This window comes from Neophocaena asiaeorientalis, unplaced genomic scaffold, assembly GCF_003031525.2.
Source record: "Neophocaena asiaeorientalis asiaeorientalis breed wild unplaced genomic scaffold, Neophocaena_asiaeorientalis_V1.1 scaffold61, whole genome shotgun sequence".
NCBI classification, from domain to species: Eukaryota; Metazoa; Chordata; class Mammalia; order Artiodactyla; family Phocoenidae; genus Neophocaena; species Neophocaena asiaeorientalis.
The window spans coordinates 323,147-337,312 of NW_020174143.1; the positions used below are offsets into that span (position 1 = coordinate 323,147).

The following is a 14,166-nucleotide window of genomic DNA, read 5'->3' on the forward strand; positions in this document are numbered from 1 at the left end:
ATTCTGTTTAGAACTTAGGCAAACAGCCAAGCTCAGCAGTATTTACCCACTGTACTTGAAGAATGAATTGTTTCATCAAAGTGCTCCAGAGGTGGCAGCATTATATGAGTGGGGCTATTCCATACTGTTCCTAACTATGAGGAAATCACGTAATTTTTCTGTGGCTTATTTTCCTTAAATGCAAAACAGGACAGTTAATTTAGAATTCTTAGAGCTTTTTAAATGACCTATTAAGTTTTCTGGTTGCTTGTTTTTTATCATATGAAATATAAAGTCCTCTGCCTGACTTTGAAGCTGTCTGAAACCTGGTGCCATAAAACCTCTTGTCTTTTCTCCCCATTACTCTCTAATTTGTATGTGTTCAAATGAGACTCATGAATCTTCTCTGCCCCTCACTAACGTCCTCATCTTCTCTTTTCATGGAATGCTCTCATCTCTTACACTTAATGAGTTCTTCCTATTTTTTAAGGCTCACTTCATATTTGACTTCTTTTCATGATACCTTCCATAGATAAAGTTTATTTATCTATTTTTCTAACTTCCTCTCACCTAGATCTCTTTTCTTAGTTTTAACATAAGGATGTTAAGTTAGACCATCTCATTTTCATCTGATTTTCTATCAATGATTCTAAGCCTATAGAATGTATATTATCATTTTCACAGTGTATTATACTCTTATATCATCCATTTTAGTTTTATGTATATTGTTTTTGACTCCGTAGATAGTTTATAAGATCCTATAGCTTAATGATTCTCTATTATCTGTACAATGCAGTAGATATTCAGTAATTCACTAATAAGTCCATTTAAGCATAATAATTTGTTTGCCATTTTGATGAAAATATTTAAAGATTTTAAAATCTTGGGGCATTGAATTGATCTGAATAACTGAATTAAAGATTTACTTAATTAAACACCAAACCTATTTTTAGAATGTTAACTATTCGGGAAAAGTAAATTTTCTAAAAGAATTTTGTTCTTACCTTGTTCAACTGAATAGACTGAATATATTGTAATAATTTTTTAAGACTTGAGATTGACATTTTAAATATATTTTCTTTTATTCAATAGATATCATATATATACTAGTCATCAGAGAGTATTTTGGAAACTGGGGATGGGAAGATGTAAAGATTTTCACTCAAGTTGTTGACAGTCTAGTGGAGAATCAGACTATAAGACTGTGTAAATGCTTACATGAGGTTGCTGTGTGCAAGCACAGTAGAGGAGTGGCAGAGCCTAACTCTGCCTGTGGGACACTGACTGAGAGCTGAGGCCTGAAGAATTAGTAGTCCTTCAAGGAGACATGGTGGGAGAAGAGAGTTGTAGGCAGAAGGAACCTCTTGTGCATCAAAGTATGGTGCTTTTTGTGCAATGTCAATAAGATTTTGCATGGGATGGTACCAGGAGATAATACAGAAAAGGTTCTCAGACCAGATCTGTGTTTGCCTTCTAAAAGAGTCTAGATTTTACTATTTTAAAATCTAGTTATTTTATGTGGAGCCCCCTTAGGGGTTACTGTGGGGGTAGAAAAGAGGTGAGGAGGTTGAGCCCCTGGTACTCCTCCACCCAGAAAAGCTCTACATGAATCAGCTTTGATATATATATATATATTTTTTTTGCGGTACGCGGGCCTCTCACTGTTGTGGCCTCTCCCGTTGCGGAGCACAGGCTCCGGACGCGCAGGCTCAGTGGCCATGGCTCACGGGCCCAGCTGCTCCGCGGCATGTGGGATCTTCCCGGACCGGGGCACGAACCCGTGCCTCCTTCATTGGCAGGCGGACTCTCAACCACTGCGCCACCAGGGAAGCCCTGTTATATAGTTATTAAAAGTGATAATCTGCTTTCATAATGCCATGAAAAGATTTTTTAAGATATATAGTCAGAAAAAAGTTACAAATTTTATCTGTAGGATGGTCTTATTTGTGTAAAGATATGTGTCTATATATGAATAGAAAAACAGTCTGACAATACAACACATTTTAACAATGGTTATCCCTGGAGTTTGAAGTGATAGGTGATTTTTTTCATAACTGCATTTTCTAAAATTTTCAAATAAAAAACATGCTTTGTATAATTTTTGAAGAGGGAAAAAACTAGATTTATCCTTTAATTTTATTTTGCTTGCAAAATTCATTGGATTCTCTAATCATGTAATTCAGTTTTCTTTCCTTTTTAAAGAACTGTTGAGTTTTGAAGCTATTTAATTTATATGTATATATAATTAAAACATGGAAAATTGTTTTTAAGGTGATATAGAATATATACATCTTTACTGGGAAGTAATTCTGTTCACTAAGATATAAATGCTATAAGCATTTTGAGTCAAAACCAAATTACCTACTGCACAATTACTTCCTGCACATCTTTTTTAAAAATGCCAAGCAGACATTCCCCTTGTGGAGTTTACTTTCTTGTTGCTAAGACAGGTATTAAATAATTAATTACCCACTCAGTTATTTAATTACAGTTGTAATAAATTTTACAAGGAGGTACAGGCTGTTCCTCGTAATGAGAACTAATCTATTTGGAGGGTCAAGGCAAGTTCGTATGGTGAAAGGTAAGAAGGGCAATGCTTATTGAGATTCTTCACCTTTTCTACTTACTGAGTAAGTGGTGTCAAGTTAGAGCCAAAAATTTAAGTCAGCTGGTGCTGCATACTTTTCTCACACAGTTGTTTATCTGTTGAAAAAAACGTATTAAGGCTTCTTTTAAGAAGTAAGTACATGTTTTCTTCAACCTAGAAATGTCACACTTAAATGTAGCTCCTTGCTTCTTTTGTTTTCCTCAAAATCTGCAACTTAAAGTTGTATAATTAATAGTAGTAATCATTTATCCAGGGCCAGATTCTGTGGAATAATTTCAATATTAGATATTATAAAAATCTGGTCCTGAGGAAGGATTTGCTACAAATTTATCAGATTTCTATCTTGAGAGCTCTGTTTTGAGAGCTCTTCACAGATTTTTAGTTGAGTGCAGTGTTCTTAATCAACATTTTAAAAATTCTTATCTAGGCTTCCTTGACAGAAATTGGACAGTAATTTTTTAATATAAGGCTTAAAGAATGATGTTGGTGTAAACTTTCAGGTTATCTGTGAAATAATAAGCCTAGAAAAATATGATTTTTGTAAATATTTTCTTTTAATGTTTTTCAAGAAATATTTCTAGTGGGAGAAAAAACCTCAAATGCTTGGAGGCTGTAACTAAGAGGTTTTGGTTTGAATATATTCCTTACTATGCATGTATGTAAATGGACTGATGAGAAGAATATTTGAAAAAGCAGGAATTTTTATATTTTTGTATAGGTACATTACTCCAACTCAGTTGTTATATAGTAAATCTAATATTCCCATTAACTTTCATCCTAAAATTGGAATTTTCTAAAAAGACCCTCAATAGGCTGATATGAAACTCCTGTTCCCATTTACATCTTCTATTTAAACAGGCAAGTTACCTGTATTGGTTCAGAACTCACATCCTGGCTCACTTTTGTGGATTGTTGTTCAAATATCAATTTCATTTTCAAAGCCATTTTAGGTGGTATTCCATAGTCCAGTTAGTTGTCATGGTTTTACTGTGTTGATTCAAGTCAGCTGTGTGAATAGGCTGCTTGATGGTGTTCCAAGGGCTTTATACATAGACTTAAAGAATACCGTTCTCCAGTTCCCTCCTCTCCATAATCCTACCCCAACTCTTGTAGCGAGGGGGTTGGGTGCTGCCTCTTTGCTGTCATTAGTGCAAATCAGGCATGGTAGATGGGGGCCCCACTGGGCAGCCTTCACAGTGCTCACTGGAGAGGGCCACTGCTTTGGCATTGCAGGGCTGGAATGGTCTGAGGGGCTCTGTCTCTACAGCACCACGCGGGGAGGTGGAAAGGTGCTACCTCTGCTCACTTGAGTGCAGAGCGGGAATGTTCCACAGGGCTCCATCCCACTGTTTCCACAGCACACAGTGCCTGGTGGGACGAGTGCCATGGTTTCTTACATGGTGTGTGTTTGGACAAGGGTAGTTATGTTCAAAGGGTTCCGTCCTGCATTGCAACCCCTCTACCTGGCCCCTTGACCAGAGAATGAGCATTACTTGGTGCTTGTTTTGTCTCACATACTACTTAGAGTTAATATAATACCATTTCATGTAAAATATACGAACCTTGCATCCATGTTATTCCATTTACCCACCTTTCCTTTATGCTATAATTATATTACATCTATCACAATATGATACAGTTTTTGCTGTTAAAAGTCATATTCACTTTAAAGAAATTAAGGAAGAAAGAAATGTTTAGCATTTCTAGTGCTCTCATTTCTTCCTAAAGATACTAATTTCCATCTGATACAATTTTCCTTCAACCTATAAATCTTCTTTTAGGCATATCTCATAGTGTATAACTGCTGGTGATGAATTTTCTTTCTTTTTGTATATTTGAAAATGTTTTTTATTTTTCTCTTTGCTGGATTTACAATTCTGGGTTGACAGAGTTGTTTTTCCTTTCTTTCAGCACTTTAAAGATATTGTTCTACTCTCTTTTGGTCTTTATTGTTTTTCTTTGCATTTTTTTTTTTTTTTTTTTTTAACCGGTATACGGGCCTCTCACTGTTGTGGCCTCTCTGTTGCGGAGCAGAGGCTCCGGACGCGCAGGCTCAGCAGCCATGGCTCACAGGCCCAGCCACTCCGCAGTATGTGGGATCTTCCAGGACCGGGGTGCGAACCCGTGTCCCCTGCATCGGCCCGCGGACTCTCAACCACTGCACCACCAGGGAAGCCTGGTCTTTATTGTTTTTGATGAGAAATAATTGACTGTTGGTATCATTGCTCTCCTGAATGTAAAGTGGCCTTTACCTCTGGCTACTTTGAAGATTTTCTCTTTGTCTTTGGTTTTTAATAGTTTGATAGTGTATGACTTTCTTTGTATTTGTCTTGTTTGGGATTCTTTATACTTCTTGAATATGTAAATTTATGATTTCACCAAACTGGGGGAAATTTTGGCCATTATTTTTTCAAATTTTTTCTGCCCCATTCCCTTCCCTGCTGGAAGTCCAATTACAAATTTTTTAGACCTTTGATGTTGTCCCACAGGTCAACAAGGCTCTATTCTTATTTCTTCAATCTTTTTTCCCCTCATTTCTAGGAATTTACTCTAAAGATCATTGGACAAGTACACAAAGATGTATGCATAACAATTTCATTACAGTATTATAATGGTAAAAATCAGAAATAAAGTGTCCACAAGTGGGAGGCTGATTAGGTTAATATTCTATATACCTAAAATGGAATACCCTCAAGTCATTAAAAGTGGGGAAGAGGGATTATGTTTAATAACCTGGAAAGCTATCTATAGTAAGTTATTTAGTAAAAAGACCAGGTTTTATTCTGTGATCTCACTTGTATAAAATTGTACACTCATAACTCTAACTACCTCTAACTACTAACTATTGTGGCTAAAGGTACACCCAATACTATATTTGGGTGATCTTTTGCTTCTTTATATGATTTTGTGTAGTGTGAACCTTTTTTAATGACTGTGTATCAATGGTACAGATGCAGTAAAGGTCTTTAAAAAATTCTTCAATAAAAATAAAAAGAAGTGATGTTGCAGAAAATGGTAGAGTAGGGAGTTCCAAGAATTGGTCCCTCCACTCAAGCAGCCATTAACTGGCAAAAAAAAAAATATATCAGAATCAACTTTTTCAGAGCTCTGGAATCTAATTCAAAACTTTGTAGCAGGGCTTCCCTGGTGGCGCAGTGGTTGAGAGTCCGCCTGCCAATGCAGGGGACACGGGTTCATGCCCTGTCTGGGAGGATCCCACATGCCGCGGAGCGGCTGGGCCCGTGAGCCATGGCTGCTGAGCCTGCGCGTCCGGAGCCTGTGCTCCACAACGGGAGAGGCCACAACAGTGAGAGGCCCGTGTACCGCAAAAAAAAAAAAAAAACAACTTTGTAGCAACCAGGGAAATGCTTAATGAAGAAAGAAAGAGGGTGCTAAATTTTGGTAAGAAAGCATTGTGGCGTTTTTTGCTTACCTGCCTACCATCCCCCATTCCCAGCTTGGCAGTGGCCACAGGAATGGCAGCCTGAGTTCTGATGTAGTTTGTTGGTGCCAGGGGAACAATATGGACCATGTTCTCAGAAAACTGTAGTTATGCTTTTTGGTTCCCCTGAGACACCTGCACAGAGGCTTGTCTTTGTTTTGCCTTCCTTGGAAATCTCTCAGAGCTGGAGTAGCTTCCCAGGTGGCATCTGTTGAAAGCATGTAAAGGCATACTACCCATAACCACTTGGGGCAAGGGGTGGTGAATGGGGCAAGCTGCAGGTAGACCAAAAAAGCCTGGGAAGGAAGAGGCTGAGGAGGAAGATATATGGAAAAATAACGGCTTTGGAGAGCTGTCACATATACTGAGGAATTCAGTGTGCAACACACATGCTCAGGGTCAGCCACACAGTAAAGACTTTAGAGCAGTATTACTGGCAGGTCTTTGGGCTCTGCACAGGCAGGAGGTGAAGGCTAAGGCCGAATTATAGGTGGCCTGGCTAAGTGTTGAAGGAGTGCCCCAGCTCAGAGCCCATTGGCAGAGTGGGAGAGTACTTTTTTCTTTGTTTTTGGCTCTGTCAGGTTGCTAGCTGACCACTGAGATAACAGAATGAAGACTTCAGTGACCATCCATGAAAGGAATACTGTCTTTGCAAAAATAATTTGGAAAAGTCACTAAATAAACAGATGACTGTATCCCTCAAAAAGAAACAACATCAAGCCCTGGTGAGAGGGGAATAATTTGATTTCCAGAGTTTACCGCATAATAATATTCAAAACGTCCACTTTTTAACAAAAAACTACAAATATACAAAGTATGGCCCATTCATAGGAAAAAAAGAAACAGAAACTCCCTCCAGAGCCCATCATTGGACTTACTATACAAAGACTTTAAATCAGTGGTCTTATAGAAATTATAAAAAAGAACCACATAGAAAATCTTTAACTGAAAAAAAAAATGAGCAAAGGATAAAAGAAGTGTATTGTAAATGCCTCCAGAACCCCCAAGTATGTTCAGTTTCTTCAGTAATGGGTTCATTTTTTCTAACGCCATTTCCCACTCATCAGAAAATGGGAAAATGGGCCTCCTCATAAAGTGTTGAAGTACAGCTTTTCTCAAGCATAATTTGGCAAGGTCTATCAGGATCCTTGAAGTCTTTGACACAGCTATTATACTTTCAAGGAAGCTTAAAAATGCACTGCATATTCATTTGTTCATTTATTTTCATATTAATTTCTTTGCAAATGTTTATTGAGAGTCTCTTATGTGCCAGGCACTTGCCCTAGGTGTTAAAGAAGCAGCAGTAAATGGGACTTCCCTGGTAGTCGCATTTGGGTCCAGTGGTAAAGAATCCGCCTTCCAATGCAGGGGACGCGTGTTCGATCCCTGGTCAGGGAACTAAGATCCCACGTGCCATGGGGCAACTAAGCCCACATGCCACAACTGCTGAGCTCGGGTGCCTCAATGAGAGAGCCCGAGTGCAGAGTGCCGCAAACTACAGAACCGACGTGCCCTGGAGCCTGCGTACCACAACTAGAGAGAGAAATCCCACACACCACAACTAGAGAGAAGCCCGTGCGCCTCAGTGAAGGATCCCACGTGCCGCAACTAAGACCCGATGCAGCCAAAAATAATAATAATAATGATAATAAAAAGAAGACTTCCCTGGTGGCTCAGTGGTTAAGAATCCACCTGCCAATGCAGGGGACACGGGTTCGAGCCCTGGTCCAGGAAGATCCTACATGCCTTGGAGCAACTAAGCCCGTGTGTCACAACTACTGAGCCTGTGCTCTAGAGCCTGAGAGCCACAACTACTGAAGACCACGTGCCACAACTACTGAAGCCCATGCGCCTAGAGCCCATGCTCTGTAACAAGAGAAGCCACCTCAATGAGAAGCCTGCGCACTGCAACAAAGAGTAGCTCCCACTCACTGCAACTAGAGAAAGCCCGCGCACAGCAGTGAAGACCCAACACAGCCAAAAGTAAATAATAAAAAGAAAAAATAATAATGAAAAGAAAAAAAAAGAAACAGCAGTAAACAAAAATAATTCCCTGCTCTTGAGCGTTTTTATTCCAGCAGACAAAAGACTATAAACAAACAGAATGAATACATGATATGTTAAGTGGTAATAAATGCTATAAAAAAATAAAGGTAGGTATGGGAGATGGCATTATTCTAGGAGAAGTGGTCAGGGAATATCAGACAAAAACTAAAATTTTCCCCTGGATTCCATAATACATTTTATTTTTACCTTTGATTTTTTTAAATGCATGATTCAAATATGTAAGGTAAAAACTTTAAAATTAACATAGTTATTATAAATAAATACACAGAATATATTAATGAATTGCATTATATTACGTTAAGTGGAACAGAATTCAAGGGAAAAGATCTGAATATATAAAGTACCTTTGGCCAGATTTTAAATTAACTGACGTCTTTCCTTTTGTTTATCAGCAGGTGGTGCTATTGCTTATGTAAGAGAGAACTTTCATTTTCTCTGTTCTTGAATATCAGTTCGTCATTATAATAAAAAGTCTTGCCTCCATTCATTCTCCCATTCAGTTAAAATAATTACAATGATTCATCATCTGCAGTAACTGTTCATACTGCTACATGTCACTTTTCATTGTCAATTATGTATGTCAACACGTAATTTAAGACAGCCTGCAATTTGCTAATTCCTGGTATATTAGAGAGAATATTGATCTTAAAAATCGTTAGTGTACCTTAAAGAAAAATAAGAAACTTTGCGTCTATTTTCTTTTCCTCCTAAACTTAATTTGTGAATGCACAATTTCATGAATTGAATTAATCCAACTTGGCTAAAGATATGCTTTTAAGGATCCTTTTACTCTAGTGTATTTATATAGAAGTAGTAAAGAGAAGAGTGAAGTTGACATTTAGGAGGTACTTTTAAAAGTTGTTATAATCGAGTTATGTTTTTTAGTTTAAATAGCTCTCATTTCCCTGCTGGGAATTTGACAGAATACAGAGAAAAAAAATGGTATCCTAAGCAATTTGACAGAATACAGGGGAAAAAAATGGTATCCTCCCTCAGAAGAGATGTAATGTCCTTTAATACGTCAACAATTTGAAGACAAATTCTCAATTGTTCTCTGCATTGTGCTGTCCAGTATGATTGCTTATTTTATTTTATTTTATTTTAACGTAGGAATAGTATTGATATGTTTGTAGAGCCCTGGAGTCAAGGCTCCAGTGGTGAATTTACAAAGTTAAAGGCTTCTTCTGGACCTTCAGGTTCTTCATCTATAAAATAGATAATCTGGGCTAAGTGATCGCCTCTCTCCTTTCAACTCCACAGTTCTATGATGCCTTTTCCATGGGCACTGCACATATTGCTTGCTTCCTTTCCTGGGTAGTATTAGTGTGGTGCTTCTTTGTTTTTTAATATAAGGTTTGTAGAGGAGGAAGTAGTACTCTACATGATGTGCCAGAAGTGGGAAAAACTGAGGTAGTGCTAGAGAAGTGTGGCTGATCCTAGAACTTCAGACTTATCCTACATTTTATTATAGTTGGGTGCAAGTAACAGAAACCATTAAGCAAAAGAGAGCAATTTGCTCTAAAATTACAGAGTTATCTTCTAGAAGCCAGAGCAAGGATGTAGCTAGGCCTCAGGAATCAGAAACTGAAATGCTAAGAAAACACACAAAGTGGTTCCTTTGTGCCTTTTGCCTCTGCTTTTCTCTCTGCATATCCCTCCTCTTTTTCCTTTCCCAGCAAACTGACCCCTCCCCAACCCTCCCCAGTTTACCTGCTGGAAAGTGACAAATGTCAACAGTTCTCAAGTTTACATCTCTACTCAGGAGAGTAGCCAGACTGAAATAAGAATCTTAGTCCTAGTTTTAAATACCCGCAGGGAAGGGGTCACTGGCTCAACCTTGGTTAAGAACTCATGCCTGGTCAGTCAGGTTGGGGTATGTTGTATAAACATGGCCATCAGGACTCTAATGCAGTAACCATAGGGATTGCTGGGGAGGGCCAGGTCCTAGAAAATGGAGGAGGTTGCCATTTGTGTTCCAAAACCTCCTTAGCCATATTTGCCAAAAATTTTCAGTTTAATTCTCTGAGAGTTTTTCTTTCTACATGAATAAATTTCTGTCTTTATAATGAAAATTAGAATTGTATTTTCAGATTTGCTATAAAACCAACTTTGATAGAAACCATAAAATATAAACATGAAGTAAGGGAACTGGGCTGGCTTTACAGTAATAAGACCCTGTTGTTCAGAACTGAGAAACTTAGCAAGCAATACAACATCAGAGTTCTATTATAGAATTTACTTCTAATCTTTTTTAAATCAACACTTAAGGGCTTCCCTGGTGATGCAGTGGTTAAGAATCGCATGACAATGCAGGGGACACGGGTTCTAGCCCTGGTCTGGGAAGATCCCACATGCTGCAGAGCAACTAAGCCCGTGCGCCACAACTACTGAGCCTGCGCTCTAGAGCCTGCACGCCACAACTACAGAGCCCTCATGCCACAACTACTGAAGCCCACGCGCCTAGAGCCTGTGCTCCGCGACAAGAGAAGCCACAGCAATGAGAAGCCCGCGCACCACAGCGAAGCGTAGCCCCTGCTCGCCGCAACTAGAGAAAGACCGTGCACAGCAACGAAGACCTACTGCAGCCCAAAATAAAATAAATAAATGTATTTTTAAAAAACCACTTAACATATAGATGTTCCATAAATGTTGCATTAAAAAAATAAATTTTTTTTTTTTTTTTTTTTTTGGCTGTGTTGGGTCTTCGTTGCTGCACGCGGGCTTTCTCTAGTTGCAGTGCACAGGCTTCTCATTGTGGTGGCTTCTCTTGTTGCAGAGCACAGGCTCTATGCGTGCAGGCTTCAGTAGTTGTGGCACATGGGCTCAGTAGTTGTGGCGCACGGGCTTAGTTGTTCCACGGCATGTGGGATCTTCCCGGACCAGGGCTTGAACCCGTGTCCTCTGCATTGACAGGTGGATTCTTAACCACTGTGCTACCAAGGAAGTCCAAATGTTGCGTTTTAACGCATCATTGTACAGACAAAATATATTGTTTTGGTTTTTAATGACTTACATTAACTCAACTGATGTAACTTAATTAATGACTTCCATTGTAGCATTTTGACTAGTTTTACTAGAGTTGATCCATTTAGTCAGTTTGGTTGATGTTTTTGAGATGGCTAGTTTAAAATTTGTAAATCTTTGGCTTTTAATTTCCTCCTTGGATTTTTTTAAATTTTAAAAGTCGTGTTTGGTTGAAGTCCTGGTTAAGCTCTGGGAAGGAAGGCTTGCTTAAAGACACAGGCACATTCATTCATCCATTCAACAAATATTTGTGTGTGTTAAGTTCTGTGTGATACTCTGACTATTCAAGGAATAACATCCATACCTGTACTCGAGGAGTAGCTCACCTCTTTTGAGAGTACTGATATGTAAACAGATAATGTAATATCATACTTATTTAATGGCAAAGGTTATAATTGTGGAAGAATGAATAAAGAACAGAATAATGGTAAATTTTCAGATATGTCTGTACTTATTTCGGATGAGGCTAAATTGGTTAAAGTAAACTTCCTCTCTGGTGGAGTAACTTAAAAACATTAAAAAACCTTTTTTTAAATGAACAACAAAACATGTGTTGTTGTTTTTTTTCACCAAGAAGCACAAATATGAATTTGCTTTTTTCTGATTTTGGTACATATTGTTATTTTTTTATAAATTATTTTCACTTATCCAAGTCAAAAGTAATTTATGTATACTTGTTCAAATTCTGTATTCTAAGAAAACCGTGTTAGCTACAATTTATTGCTTGGAATTATGAAAAAAATAGAAAACCTTACCAGTATTGTATAAGCGCAAATAGTAATTAGTATTAAATAGTTTAATTAAATACACAAGACAGCTTATACATTGAAGAAGTTTATGACAAAAAACAGTATAACAAAAATAATGATAACAAAAAATAGAAAAAATAATACCCATAACCATAACATACAAAAAAATCAAATATTTTCATTTTCTGTGTGCCTTACAAGTCATTGAGCAGACATCTTTACATATGATTACTATAAATATATATATTTTTTATATACCCTTTTTTTTTTTAGTATTGACATTTACTTATTTTAGATCAATATTATGTCTCAAAATATGAAAACAAAGTATAATTTCAGGGGCTTCCCTGGTGGCGCAATGGTTGAGAGTCCGCCTGCCGATGCAGGGGACACGGGTTCGTGCCCCGGTCCGGGAAGATCCCACATGCCGCAGAGCGGCTGGGCCCGTGAGCCATGGCCACTGGGCCTGCGCGTCCGGAGCCTGTGCTCCTCAACGGGAAAGGCCACAGCAGTGAGAGGCCCGTGTACCACAAAACAAAAACAAAAACAAAACAAAACAAAACAAAAAAAGTATAATTTCAATAAAATAGGTTGGGGGAATGATAATGGCAGAGGCAGCATTTTTTTTTAAATTGAGATAAAACATATACAGTATCTTATGTGTACAGCTCAGTATTATTTATATATACAAGTACCGAAGAAACCATTGCCCATATTGATATAGAACATTATCAACAACCCAGAAATTTCCTTTGTGCCTCCCCCCATCAGTTACCCCTCCACAGTAATTACTATTCTGACTTCTGTCATCACAGATCAGTTCTGATTGTTTTAACCTTTATATAAATGAAATCATATGATATTTACACTTTTGTCTGACTTTTTCCATTCAACCATGTATCTGTGAGATTTATCCATGTTGTTGGGTATAGTGGCATAGTTTCTCAATCCTCTCAAATCTCCTCATAAAACAGAGAAAGGAAAAGACTATAACCAAAACCTACAGATAGCAACTACAGCAAAAGTGGGTGGTACTCTATCCCTACAAAACCCTAAATACAAGCGATTTTCCCAGAAGTACCATTGACAGGTATACATGGTAACAGCATCTGTGTATGAGGAAGCAGAGCAAAGGTAGCCAGGTTTCTAAGACCACAAGAAAAGAAGAACTCCCAAATCACCAACAAATACCTGAAAGTGAGACAGACCAATCTGAGAACAGCAGCTGAAACTGGAAAGAAATTTCTGTAGAATCCAATTCGGAGTAAGTGCAAGGGGATCATGACAGGATCTGACAGTGCTGGAGATGTCTGGGTCGAATGTACTCTTCAAACTAACAAATCAAGCTTCCTTTTGGGACAAAGCCCTGTACTGCAGAAATTGCTGAGATTAAAATCCAGTTTGATTAGAACAGACACAATTGAGCAAAGATGAGAATAGATCCAAATAAAATTGGAGAAGAAGCAGAGAACGCTAATCTCAAAAAATGGAGGCTTTTTTTTTTTTTTTTTTTTTTTAAATCACTGTGAGAAAACAACAGAAGAGAGAGCTCTAGAGCTATCCTTCTGGAACATCCCTTCCTCTCCAAAGTACAGCAAAACCCATTTCACTTAAAAATGAGCAGAAGATCAGGATCACAGTCAAATCACTTAATGTTGCCAAAGACAACAAAACCATGCCATAAACAGACAAGCACTGCAACCAGTTAATTCAAAAGAAGTTGAAGGATGTTTTAAAACCATGACAAAAACTATTAAATAACCATATAAATCAGAATTAGAAAAACTAGGAAATGAGGTGACAGGAGAATGGGAGACTTTTAAGGAGAGGTGACGGAACTCAGGAGGGAATTATTTAAAAAAGGAAAAATTATTACAGAAATGAAGACCAAACTAGAAGGAATATAAGAGCCAATGAACACAGTGGATGATGCCTTAAAATAAATAGAATGTAAAATGGAAGCAAGGAAATGGCAAAAGACATATAAAGTTTGATAGAAAGTGATAGATACAGAAGATTGGCAGAGAAAATCTGAAGTACATATAATAGGAATCTTTAAAGGAGAAGTCCAAGGCAATGAACAGAAAAATACTAAAAGCCACTATTCAAGAAAGATTTTCTCAGACCTAAGGGATCTGAAATTGATATTGAAAAGGCATACCAGGTACCTAGGAAAATTGACCCAGATGGCCAACACCCAGATATACACTAATAAAACTGTAGGAGTTTAAAGAAGAAATAAGTCCTGTGGGCATCCAAGGAAAAGAACAAGTCACTCATAAAGGGAGGAAAATCAG

The 14,166-nt window shown here is 37.9% G+C and overlaps 1 protein-coding gene across 4 annotated transcripts in view; it reads left to right on the forward strand.

Annotated features, from left to right (window-relative positions):
• IFT80 (intraflagellar transport 80) overlaps positions 1 to 14,166 on the forward strand; it is a 108,604-nt gene that overhangs the window by 42,460 nt on the left and 51,978 nt on the right. The window lies entirely within an intron of this gene.